This window comes from Zingiber officinale, chromosome 3B, assembly GCF_018446385.1.
Source record: "Zingiber officinale cultivar Zhangliang chromosome 3B, Zo_v1.1, whole genome shotgun sequence".
NCBI classification, from domain to species: Eukaryota; Viridiplantae; Streptophyta; class Magnoliopsida; order Zingiberales; family Zingiberaceae; genus Zingiber; species Zingiber officinale.
In genome coordinates this window covers 109,677,330-109,690,701 of record NC_055991.1, presented here as the reverse complement: position 1 = coordinate 109,690,701, position 13,372 = coordinate 109,677,330, and the positions used below count along the sequence as shown (strand labels likewise).

At 35.4% G+C, this 13,372-nt stretch overlaps 1 long non-coding RNA gene across 1 annotated transcript; it reads left to right on the top strand.

The window, feature by feature from the left end:
• The first annotated feature begins 5,075 nt into the window (after positions 1–5,075).
• Positions 5,076–5,677, top strand: LOC121968506. The gene is made up of 3 exons (XR_006108185.1): positions 5,076–5,218; positions 5,284–5,347; positions 5,623–5,677. It is a non-coding gene; the product is annotated as an uncharacterized LOC121968506 (long non-coding RNA).
• The last annotated feature ends 7,695 nt before the right edge of the window (positions 5,678–13,372 follow it).

Genomic DNA, 13,372 nt, shown 5'->3' with positions numbered 1-13,372 from the left:
TTTGGGCAAATTGAAACTTGTATTTTGCTAAGTACAAATGTTGTTTATAAATTTGGTTATGAAAGTAATCATAAGCAATTGTCTTTACAAACACTATTGTCATGTGGCATCTGTTTGGGCCCATGACATTTCATTTCAAAAGAATCAATGTAAGTTTTTTATTCTCATAATTTGATTCGTGACTAAAAAAATGTAGGTTTTGAAGTATTCATCAAAAGGAAGAAAATCAAAACAAAAAGATTTGAATTTGTTCAATTGAGTTATCTGAAATCTATTACAAATAAAAAGGAAAGGAATAGGCCTACATGTCACTACCTTGTTATACAACTCTACCATCTACCACGAATCATCCTAGCTCCACTAGCTACATATAGTGATACCCTTCTTAATCTATTTGGCCGAGGGAAAATAAATTTTTGTTCTTATTTTAGACAAAGTATACTCTTGTCTCGATTATCTCCATGTTGTTGTTAGCCTGTCTTCATTCTTCTTGGATTGTTAATATGACAATATATATAGCCCCACTTTTAGCATTGACTATCCTTTAAAGCTATGAGTTTGGATTAAAATTTATGCTATTGTAATCCTGGCCTTTGTGAATTTCCCTTGTAATCCCTTCTCTGAATAAGTAGTTCACTTTTCTTGGTATGTGATAAGATGTTTTTTCCCCTTCATTCACCAAAATATGCAATTTTTCATTGTTCTTGCATAATCACTTGCATGGGCGCTCCTAACAATTAAAAATAATAATAATAATTCTAATTAATCTCATTGACCATCTCTAGTATAACATAACATTACGTTAAATGTTTGCATCAAATCACTCTCTAAGATCGTCACTGCAACTTTTGTCAACTTGTTAATGAAGTGATGTAGCGGAAGCTTATGGTAATAAAGAATTAACATTTTGATTAATACAGAATAGTAAAACAAAATACTAATGTAATTGCAAAAATATATAGTAGCAAAAGATTAACCCATTGATATTTACACAAAATAGTCAGAAAATTTTAATATTAAGGAAAAGTGCAGTAGCAAAGATTAACTTGTTCATTCACACTGAATAACTAGAAAAATCTCAAAAATATGATAAACATGACATCAAAATCAAATTATTGAACCATCCAAGAACATGGAACGAAATTGATGAAGACCAATCAAAAGTTTATCTTCAATTTATTATTATTATTTTTGCATTAGTTGTTTCCTCATCTGTCTCATTCTCCCCCGTTGAGGCAGACTCGACTCCCAATGAGTTGATGACTTCTCTTTATTTATTTATTTTTTTGGCTTTGCAGGTCTTAGATAGTGAATGTGTTATAGATAGAAGTAGAGTTGAAGTTTGAAGATGATGGTGTAGAAATTAAGCAGAGAAAAAAAGTTAATCGTATCATTGAACCCAAAAAGAATATTAGAAATATAGAATATAAAGTCTTATATAGTTAAATTAAGAAATCTTAAATCCTAAATAGAAAAGGAAAAAAAGACTAAATTACCCTAAAAACTATAAATAAATATATATAATCTAATATCTTCTTGAACTCACGATGCTATAGCTAGAAGCATTGAGAGTTTGTCAAATAAGAAACGAAAGCGTGAAGCGGAATATGTCTTGATAAACTTATCAGCAATCAATAAATTTCAAGAAACGAAAAACAATGTGATGGTGTCAATTTGAAAATGATGATGAGTAATGTGATAATCAATTTCAATATATTTCGTCCACTCATGAAAAACTGAATTGCTCTCAATTTGAATTGCACTCTGATTATCACAATATAATAGAGTAGGTTGATGAAGAAAAATACTTATATTTGCAAGCAACCAATACAACTAAAATATCTCACAAGTAGTTGAGGTCATGACACGGTACTCAGCTTCTATGGAAGATCTAGAAATAACATCTTGTTTCTCACTCTTCCAAGAAATGAGGGAATCACTAAGAAAAACGCGGAAGTCACTAGTAGATTTGTAATCCGTAGAATTATTAGCCCAATTAACATCAGAGTATGCATGCAGCTCTAGAGATGAAGTAGAATGAAATAAAAGGCTTTGAAATTGAGTTCTCTGACGATACATGAGAATACGAAGAACAACAGTTCAATGAACTATAGTTGGTGCAACAATAAATTGACTAAACACATGAACAACATACGCAATATTTGGACTAGTCATGGTGGGATAAACCAAGCTTCCAACCATACTTCGATACAAACTAGGATCCAGCAAGGGTGAGTCATTAGATGAAAAATATCGAGAATTAGTCTCAATGGGAGTATCAACAATTCTATTATTAGTAAGACGTGCATGCTCAAACAAATTAGATATATACTTTAACTGGAATAAAAGATAATCTTTTGGGGAATATGTGATATACGAATCTGTCACATCCACTAATCAAATTGTACAAATATATTTTTCCACTGAACCCCTTAATTTCACAATAACATTGTAGTAACGAGCCCAGGATCGATCTCGAGGAACTAACGGTCGTATGAATTTTAGGATTATGTTTTATTCCTATTTTTGGGGTTTTCGATATAAAAATGGAATTGGGGGGAATTAAACTTGAATTTAAATCTAACAAATGAAAAGCACAACAAATAAGAAACTAATCTAATGCAAGAGTGAAACCTAACTATGTGCCAACAATCAAACCAAACGCATTGTCTCCCTACGTTTTGATTAAATTATCAACACACTTAAACTGAGAATAAAATAGCAAGACACAATTAAATCTAATCTTAAGCATCAAATAAAACTCTAGCTTAAATTTAACAAACTAACAATTAACCGAGCATCCAATAAGACCTAAACTAAACTTTGACAAGGTAATGAAATGCTAAATCACTTGCATAAAAACATAACAAACATAAAAGGAATATGTTCTAAGCTGTAAAAACACTAATAAAATGAAATAAATCCTAACCAATCCAACTCACAACCAATATCACCAAACTTCACACTCTTGCCGTCACACAAGAGTGCCAAAGTCGAGACCACCCAACTTTGGACCTCAGTGGAGCATCTCAGTGGCGTATCAGTTCAAGGAATGCTCAAGAACACCAACGGACCACCCCCGGCGAGCTAAGAACATCCCAAAACCCCAAGAATGGCCGAAATATGAAAATTTGGTCTCTGGATCTGATGGGAAGCTGTGGAACGCGGATGAACGTCGAGTGGAGCTCAGGAACACCGGAAGACCACCTCCAAATGTTGCTGATGGGAATCGGAGCTCAGATTTAGAGGAACACCTCCAAATATGAGGTGAACAGAGAAGATGCCGCGAGCCAAATTCCACCGGAGAGAACACCCTCCAATGGCTCCAGAAGATCGGGATGATACCGCCGAGAAGCTCTCCACCAAGATTGAAGCTCGAGAGATTGATTGGAGAAGAGAAAGGGATCAAAATCCCGGCAAAAGCTCGCCGCGGGACGCGCAGCTGCGTGAGGAGATCGACGAAGAAGCTCACTGTAGCTTCTCAGATTTAAATCAGATCTGGATCTGAAATGGACGGCTGAGATGATTCCGGGCTAAATCAACAGTGAAAAGTCATCCAAATTCCGATCTGAAGGTACTGATGTTGATCTAGGGTCTGGATCTACCCTCCCGTAGGTCGGATCAATCAAATCATCACTGGATGGCCCGGATCTGCACAGTCTTCAATGAACGGCCCAGGTTAATTAAACTGGATCAATGGCTGGATGAACTCAGATATGGATCAAAACTTCTGGATCTTCATCAATGGCTTAGATCTGCTTCCCATTAAGTTGGATCGGCCAGATCTTCAACGGATGGTCCAGATCTGTCCTATTCTTGATGAACGTTCCATAATGCTCCAAAGCTTGATCTTCTTGTTTGAACTCCGATTCGAGCCCAATTTCGGTCTAAATAGATCCAAATCTAAGATCCTTTGATGCCTGCAAAATAAGAATCAAATATTAGCATCAAATAATACCAAAAATAAGATAATTTGTAATTAGGTCCAAAAATACACACAATGCACAAAATGTAATGTAACCATGATTTAAACTAGGAAACCAACATCAAAACCATGCATAAATGAATCATAATAATGTCGTAAAATCATGGTTATCAAATCCCCCACACTTAGTCTTGAACGTCCCGTGAAAGTAAAGAAAACTAAAAATCATCTCCATAGAAAATTCCCTAGCAATACCTAGAAGATAGTAAAAAGAATTTAACTAAGATCATCTTAAAGATCACAAAAAATCATGAATACAATCCAAACACTAATCAGTAGGTATGGTAGTTTCAATCCAATTGAAAAATTAAGCAAGTTGCAAGCTCACAAGGTTTTTACCTATTCTAGCTCTCACACTCAAAATTGCATATATGTGGAGCTCACTCAATGCAACTCACAATATTTCACTACCATAGACTTGCTTATTTTCTAATTCTCCATCACTATAAAACATAGCATACATGAATCAAAAGGATTTTATCATGAAGAATTGAAATGGAAGCAAAAATAACAATGAAAGTGAATAAAGTAGCAAAAGAAAAAGACATTAATGAAGAAAATGAGAAGATGAGAGTATTGGAGGAATATACTTGATGAGTTGACCATTTTGATGTATAAAAGATGAATACCATTTGTCATTACCACTTCAAAGTATCAAGCTAACCTCCTCTTCAATTTGATGGCAAACCAAAATTCTTGATACTCTATCTTCACCTTTGATACATTCTTGAATGTACCATTTTTCAATATTTCCTTCCACTGTTTTTTTTTCACTTCAATTCTATCCCTTCAACTAAAACCATTTCACAACAATTAATCAATAAGAATCCCCTTATGGAAAAGAACTCCCTCCCCCACACTTAAAACTTGGCCGTCTCGGACAATGCATCTCCATTCAATCCAAGTTAATATACCTCTAGCCACTGTTTTATTTTACTTCATTCTGTAGAATTTCCTTACTTCCGCAACAATTTCAGCAGAAAAGTACAAGGTTTTGGATGTTAGAAATGAACTGTTCGAAGCAATTTAAATACCATCAGGATCAGCAAGTAGCGTGATCTGCCAATTCCCAAAAGTTTGGATCTTCATACAAAAACCAGCACACACAAATAAGAAAACTGCAGCTCCTATTCCATCAATCCAATTTCAGAATTCAAAATTCAAAATCAGAAATTCAGATTTAAAGCTTAAGTTTCAGCAGATCAGAAATCAATTCCAGCAATACGAATTCAGGTTCTGTTTCCTACTAATTCATTTTCCTGAATTCATTGGCATGGTCTCACTATAGCTTGTTGTAGATGGGCAGCTTACTCCTGGACAATTTCAAAGCCCACATCAGGTTGCATGCGTTAAACATGAGAGGTTTGAAATGATAAGACCACCCAATATTAACAGTAGTAGAAAATCATCAATTACACTTGGAACTCTTACTAATTAGAAGTTTATCACCAAGATTTGGCACTAAAAATTACCACTGTTTTCTTGTGCCAAATAATCACCTTTATCTTCATCACTGCCTTCTAAAGCTTAGAATACATCTTGTTTGCTGGAAAGAATGACCTCATCATTACTTTGAACTGGTAATTTTTTTTTTTGATATGCTTCCCACCATAAGTTTCTCTGATTTGCTATTCCAGTGCTTCGCAAAGAAGACCCAGAAAGCGGAGCATTGCAGCACGGTAAGGTGGTGCGCTGAAACTTTCCACGAGGACCAGAGCTTGCAGTAGTCATTGACGCATGGACCAAGCCAAACCCCAAAAACCCTTGAAAAGAATTCATGAAGCTTTGTGTCATAGTATTTATCCAAAATGAAAAGTTGGGAACCAAACAGGTCAAGGTTATCATGTAGTATGCACATGTTGGGGCTCACCCATTCCCCACCACCCCGTGGGATCCAAATCCACTCTGCAACTTCATTATCAGGCTCCCATTTATGTTCATTCAAGAATAGGTACACTCTCGAGATTGTAGTAATATCAGAGTGACACCTAATATGAAGTGCCAGTAAAAGGCATGCTTGAGTGTCATCCACAGATACACCAATTTCTTTAAGCTTCCTTCTATAAGAAGCAAGCTCAGATCCATAAAAGATGTCATCAATAAACGGACCGTCTTTTCTTTGCAATATCCACTTGGGATCAAAAAGAAGGCTCTCTTTTGGAAATCTGTAACCTAGAATTGTTTTTATCCATCTATTATTCATCTTTTGCTTGAACCCCATTGGAAGAGACTCTGTGTTTTCCTTCAGATTGTGAATGCACTGAAATAAGGATATAATGCTAACTGGATTAATGACAGAAGGATCTCTGGGAAGGTTGATACTATCTATGACAATTTTAGATCCCTCTTTGAAGTCAACTACAACACCAAAGGCCTCGAGCTCATTTAGTCAAGCTAGGTCTTCAACCATTTAGTCTGTGGTAACTTTCGGATGAGATCATCAGGAATGTTAACATTTCGTATGCATTCAAGTATGAAAATGGCAGCATCAGCGGTAACACAGTTTGAAGGAATTTTAAAGTTATCAACCACAACCTTATAATTTTTGTTGAATCTAACTAAAACACCAAACAATTGCAGGTCTTGTAATCAACAATCTGCTCGCCATAGAATTAAGTGTCTATGAAAGGGAGATTATTGACATGTGATGCAAGTGTCCATTCTGAATCAAGCAATATGGATTCTGATGGTAATCTGAAACCAATTGATAGTGACATTTTTACCAACCAGTGCACGCTGTTATCTTTTCACCATAAAAATCTTTCTGGATTAATGGTAAGATCATCAATGATTACCATAAAACTCGGCACTGCAATCTAATCCTTTAGCTGAAATTCCTTGAGTTTGCCACATCATTTAAGATAAGAGTTTTCACATTTCAGGAACTTGGCACAAAAACTTGGCACGACACCATCAAAGATGATACATCAAGTACAGATTATTGGCACTGCATCTCTAGTTTTCTGATTTCAGTTTCAGATATTCTAGTTGAACAAATCAATTTCAGAACCTTGAATGTATTTAGTTCTACCTTTGATGCTTCAGTTCAAGCTTGATCTTTAATCTCCCTCACTCAATCTTCACTGATTACTGAACTTGGCTTAATGGTTGCTCCTGATTTCCAGCACCACTGAAATTTATAACTCAATTTTCAGATTCAAAAATCCACTTTTAGCAGAATATTTTCCAAGTTAAGTAGCAGCACTTCAATTCTTGCAGCCCACTGCATCTTTTCAGTAATTTGAAATCAGACAGCAACTTGATGCTTCAACATCCATTTGTTTTCAGCTTACTCTTAGATTTCAATTAAGCTTCCCTCATTGAATATTTCACTCCAATTGTTGATACAATACTACTTTCTCACCTCATATTCTGCAACTTCTTAAGCTTTCCATTCATGGAACTTTGAATTTGGATCATCTGAATTGAACAGCAATATTCTGCAACTTCTGTTGGCATCCGGATTAAGCACTGTTGAGACACTTGACATTTCATCACCTACATCAGCCTTGCTCACATTCTCAAAGAACTTCTAGTTAAGACTTAAAGAGTATAGCTTAAGAGAGTTTAAAGAACTAATAATCTTCACTTATCTCTCACTGAATTGACTATTGCCAACAGACCTTCGGTGCAAACTTGATACATAAGATGTAATAACATTCTAAGTTCAGTAGCCCCTGCTGTGCCATACTGATTTAAAACTGAACTTCACAATACATCAAGTGACAATAGCAAGGCAATGCTTTAATACATCCAAGGAATGCTCTCTGTTATAATTTTCCACAATAACATAGCATGTACCAAGCTCCCAAAATATGCTCAGAAATCAGAGATTTAAAACATCACAACATCACCCAAGATTTCAAAATCTTCCAATAAGCAATCCCTTCCCCCACACTTAGAATTTTGGGTATTCTAACTCATCAAGTAATTAATCCAAAACCCTCAACGAAATAAAAGAAATAGGACAAGCAAGGATAATCAAAGGTTAAAATGTGAGATGAGAATGTTTCAAGAAAATTGTGGAGAAAGAAATTAGAATTTATGATGAAACAAGAATGGCAAACTTCCTTCTTTTTCATGCATACAAATGCTATTGTGATTTTGAAAAGAAGCTAAGCAAGTTCTAGAGTTCAATTGCTATGAGTGCATATCACACAAAGAAAATAATAGTGTTTAGGCTTAAAGTGGACCTCACTAGGTATTTATTGCAATCAAGCTCAATTGATCACATTGGAATCCACCACCAAATTAACTAATATCATGCAAGAAAAGCATTCAATCATGTTAAATGACCTAAAATTTATGATCAAATTTAAGAGACTTTTACAAACTTAAAAAAATATTACTTAGAAAATCCCCAAGGAGACTTTTATTCAAATGACATGCTTTGTATACTAAACTAAATGCAGTGTATGAAAGTAAAATGCAAAATAAAATGCAAAATGTAAAAACAAAGTGCAAATGCAAAGTATGAAACCAAAGAAACGTATAAAGAATTTATTAAAGAAAAACTAAACTCAAAGCATGAATCAAAATGCAAAAGAAAGCAAAATTGGAACCAACTCCCCTTTCATTCCCGGTGGTTGAAGAAGGTTTAGAAGTAGTAGCCACCCCAGAAGTAGAGTAATCGTGGTTCCACTCAAATTCTTCTTATTCTTCCTTTTTCCTTTCAAAATTCTCTCCGGAGGTCTAAGTCGGTTCAGTTTAAGCACCCACTCCGGAAGCTTAATTTCTCCTACATAATCAATAAAGCAAAACACCTCCCATACGCATATGGGATAAAAAGAAAATAGGAGAAAATTAGTGTGGGTAAAAGATATATCAAGAAATGCATCACATCTAATAAAATCAATAATTGGTACCTCTATAAAATTCTCTGAAAAATTACACAAAATACTCACCTTGTCATCTTGAAAGGTACCTGGAGTAGTGATTGTTACCTCCTTTCCACCTAGTAAATGCTCAGACTCTGGTTCTGGTGAGTGTACAACTTCATGTAGTGATTCTTGGGTGTTTGGCTCCATAGCACAAGTCCCTACACTTACATCTTCTATCATTGGTGATTCTTGAGGTAATGCTTCCAGTAAACACTCCCCTACACTTATATCATCTTCTGCAACAATACCTGCATCTTCAACATCATCTAAAGCAACACTATCAGTAGAATCATAAATTTGAACAATTACATCATCACCACAAATAAAATTAGATAAATCTTGTGAATAAATGGGAATAGGGTCAGGCCTGACAAAATCACTACTCTCCATCTCTCCACTGGAGTTCTGTGCTTGTAATTGATTAATGGATGATGCAATCTGATCTAACTGACTCTGAATATTCTGTATCCTTGCAAATTGTTGCTCTTGATGCTCTCTCATTTGTTGCATAACTTCATTGTATTTCCACATTGATTCTTCAATTTGTTCTTGTGCATCCTCATACCTATTCCGTTGCTCCATAGGTAGGTAGGACTGATAGACCTGAGGCTGAAAATACTGAGTTTGAGGCTGATAATAATAACTCTGACTCCAATCTCCAAAATACGGATACTATGGATCCATGGTTGCTGAATTTCCTGTTCTTACACTGAAAAACTAGCAAATTAAATCAGAAGACTCAGGAACATATAAAATCAAACACATGAATATATAATCATGAAAACAATCAAAACAATCCTAAAATTACTACAATGTTTTCCAAAATAAAAACAATCCTAAAATTACCAAACATTGCATTTTTTTTTAATTCCCCGGCAACGACGCCAAAATTTGATGTAGCGATATCTGTCACATCCGCTAATCAAATTGTACAAATGTATTTTTCCACCGAACCCCTAAATTTCACAATAACGTTGTAGTAACGAGCCCAGGATCGATCTCGAGGAACTAACGGTCATATGAATTTTAGGATTATGTTTTATTCCTATTTTTGGGGTTTTCGATATAAAAATGGAATTGGGGGGAATTAAACTTGAATTTAAATCTAACAAATGAAAAGCACAACAAATAAGAAACTAATCTAATGCAAGAGTGAAACCTAACTATGTGCCAACAATCAAACCAAACGTATTGTCTCCCTACGTTTAGATTAAATTATCAACACACTTAAACTGAGAATAAAATAGCAAGACACAATTAAATCTAATCTTAAACATCAAATAAAACTCTAGCTTAAATTTAACAAACTAACAATTAACCGAGCATCCAATAAGACCTAAACTAAACTTTGACAAGGTAATGAAATGCTAAATCACTTGCATAAAAACATAACAAACATAAAAGGAATATGTTCTAAGCTGTAAAAACACTAATAAAACGAAATAAATCCTAACCAATCCAACTCACAACCAATATCACCAAACTTCACACTCTTGCCATCACACAAGAGTGCCAAAGTCAAGACCACCCAACTTTGGACCTCAGTGGAGCATCTCAGTGGCGTATCAGTTCAAGGAATGCTCAAGAACACCGACGGACCACCCCTAGCAAGCTAAGAACATCCCAAAATCCCAAGAATGGCCGAAATATGAAAATATGGTCTCTGGATCTGATGGGAAGCTGTGGAACGCGGATGAACGTCGAGTGGAGCTCAGGAACACCGGAAGACCACCTCCAAATGTTGCTGATGGGAATCGGAGCTCAGATTTGGAGGAACACCTCCAAATCTGAGGTGAACAGAGAAGATGCCGTGAGCCAAATTCCACCGGAGAGAACACCCTCCAATGGCTCCAGAAGATCGGGATGATACCGCCGAGAAGCTCTCCACCGAGATTAAAGCTCGAGAGATTGATTGGAGAAGAGAAAGGGATCAAAATCCCGGCAAAAGCTCGCCGTGGGACACGCAACTGCGTGAGGAGATCGACGAAGAAGCTCACTGTAGCTTCTCAGATTTAAATCAGATCTGGATCTGAAATGGACGGCTGAGATGATTCCGGGCTAAATCAACAGTGAAAAGTCATCCAAATTCCGATCTGAAGGTACTGATGTTGATCTAGGGTCTGGATCTACCCTCCCGTAGGTCAGATCGATCAGATCATCACTGGATGGCCCGGATCTGCACAGTCTTCAATGAACGACCCAGATTAATTAAACTGGATCAATGGATGGATGAACTCAGATCTGGATCAAACTTCTGGATCTTCATCAATGTCTTAGATCTGCTCCCCATTAATTTGGATCGGCCAGATCTTCAACGGATGATCCAGATCTGTCCTATTCTTGATAAACGGCCCATAATGCTCCAAAGCTTGATCTTCTTGTTTAAACTCCGATGCGAGCCCAATTTCAGTCCAAATAGATCCAAATCTAAGATCCTTTGATGCCTGCAGAATAAGAATCAAATATTAGCATCAAATAATACAAAAAATAAGATAATTTGTAATTAGGTCCAAAAATACACACAATGCATAAAATGTAATGTAACCATGATTTAAACTAGGAAACCAACATCAAAACCATGCATAAATGAATCATAATAATGCCGTAAAATCATGATTATCAATATGCGACCTCAATATCCAGAAAGTAGCGTAGTATACCCAAGTCTTTTATCGCAAAACAACGAGCCAACTCAGACTTCAAACAAGCAATTCTATCAGAATCATCACTAGTAATAATCATATCATGAATATATAATGATAAAAGAATATGACATGTACTTGTACATCTGATAAACAATGCTAAATCATGATTATTAAGATAAAAACCAAGCAAAGTAATCACTACACAGAATTTCTCAAACCAAGCACGAGGTGCTTGTTTGAGATCATAAAACGCTTTATGAAGTCTGCATACTTCATTAAGTTGGTGTGAAATACCAGAGGAGGTGTCATATAAACTTCTTCATGAAGATCACTATTTAGAAATGTATTCTTGACATCCATATGAGAAATTCTCCATTGACAAACAGAAGTAATAACAATCAGAGTATGAACAGTTATCATTTTTACAACAGAAGTAAATATTTTCTCATAATCTATGTCATACTCCTGAGAATAACCTTTAGCAATAAGATAAGCTTTGTATCATTTGATAGATCTATTAGATTTAGTTTTTATCTTATATATCCAACGAAAACTAATGGTGTGTTTTCCTAGTTGCAACAGTACAAAATCCCATGTATGAGTCTGATGCAGAGTAGTTAGTTTCTCAGCCATAGAATTATTCTAAAGTGGGTTACGAACAACTTCTCTATAAGATACAGGCTCAGAAAGATAATGAACAGATGCAACAATAATGCTTTGCTTTATATCTTGTCTTCATTTCAAGATAATTTTATTATTGCATTCTTCTTTTTTGTATGTGTTTTATAAGGATGGTAAACTTGTTACCACTCATAATATTTTGTAAACAATGAATTGATAGTTGATTGCCCATTAAAAGCGATCAACGATCATAAGCCTTGGATTAACGGTTGCTAAGCTGTAAACCAAGTAAAAATAAACTTGTGTTTATGTGCTTGTCATTATTTTATTTCATTGCATAGTTTTTGAAAACTATAAAAAAAGAGACAAGCTTTATGCACCCCCTTTAGCACTTTTCTTCGATCCTACAAAAAGCTTGTCTAATTTTAACTTTGAAAGATTCCTCAAAACTTTATAGGCATCTACTATAGATGCTCATAATGTATTTCGAGAAAAAGAGTTTAGGGCATACATGATTACATCTTTGTTTTCTAATTGATGGCCAATAAAGTGGAGTTCATTGAGAACATCTTTGATCCTCGCATGCAGTTGACTTGTAATTTTTCCATCCTACATTTTGATGTTAAGCAAATTATTAAGTAGTAGGTCTCATTTAGTTACCTTAGAGTCATTTGTGCCTTCGTGTAGCTTGATAAATTTATCCCAAAGCTCCATTGAATTGTCAAAGGGTCTGACCCAACTGACTTCTTCAATGCTCAGCTCATATTGGAGGGTGTTTAATACCATAAAGTCAGTTTGGGATTTCTTCTTCATTTCTGGGTTTAATTTTTCTTAGTCAAGGAGCGTAGTACTGGATTCATCGGTCGGAGCTGTGTACCCTTGTCGAATGTTGAGCTATTGTTTGATGTTGGTCTTCAGATAAACCTCCATTCTTCTCTTCCAATATGATAAGTCATCCCTGTTGAAAAGTGGGGGGGGGGGGGGGAGCAATGTTATGTCCCTAGCTTTGGGCTATTTAGTTCTTGTTGAAAAAAAACTCAAAGGAAGTTTTCAAAACTTGGTCTTAGGGTAAGTAATGTAGTATAAAAGAAGTAATTGAAAGAAAAGGAAGTTAGAAAAAGGTTTTCCAAACAATGAAATAGATTTTGTTGGTGCAGGAAGCATCTGATGATCGAACCTATGTTTTGATTATGTCAAAGAGTTTAAAGTTAAGTTATTTTGTTATATGATATGTTGATTGA